At 36.3% G+C, this 358-nt stretch overlaps 1 protein-coding gene across 1 annotated transcript in view; it reads right to left on the bottom strand.

The window, feature by feature from the left end:
- LOC119594778 (methionine aminopeptidase 1D, mitochondrial-like) overlaps positions 1-358 on the bottom strand; it is an 11,963-nt gene that overhangs the window by 10,529 nt on the left and 1,076 nt on the right. The gene's annotated exons all lie outside the window — the stretch shown is intronic.

The raw sequence follows: 358 nt of genomic DNA, 5'->3' as shown, positions 1-358 counted from the left end.
CCAGGGTAGTACTGGTAAGTGTTAGAAGGCACCCACCGGAACTTTTAAAATCTCATTTTTTCTTGTATTTACCAGTATAGTTCTATTTTGTCCTGATCCACTTTACAAATACACTGTGATGGACGACTTGGTGAAATGTCAATCAATAGCCAAAAACTCCCCCTTATGTATTCTGACAAACGTTAACAGACACTCACCACACATATTCTGACAACAAAGAGAACAGACTGGTTCCTTCTGTATTGATATATTACCAGGGAGGTCAACAACTGTTATCACCAGAACGTACATACAATAGGTGTGTTGGTAGTATACATTTATATGGTAACTGTAAGTTACTATATAAATATATAAGTCA

The sequence above is a fragment of the Penaeus monodon genome, chromosome 34 (genome assembly GCF_015228065.2).
Source record: "Penaeus monodon isolate SGIC_2016 chromosome 34, NSTDA_Pmon_1, whole genome shotgun sequence".
In the NCBI taxonomy this organism is placed as follows: Eukaryota; Metazoa; Arthropoda; class Malacostraca; order Decapoda; family Penaeidae; genus Penaeus; species Penaeus monodon.
Note: the sequence above shows the minus strand (reverse complement) of the source record. Positions and strands in the feature narration are given on the sequence as shown.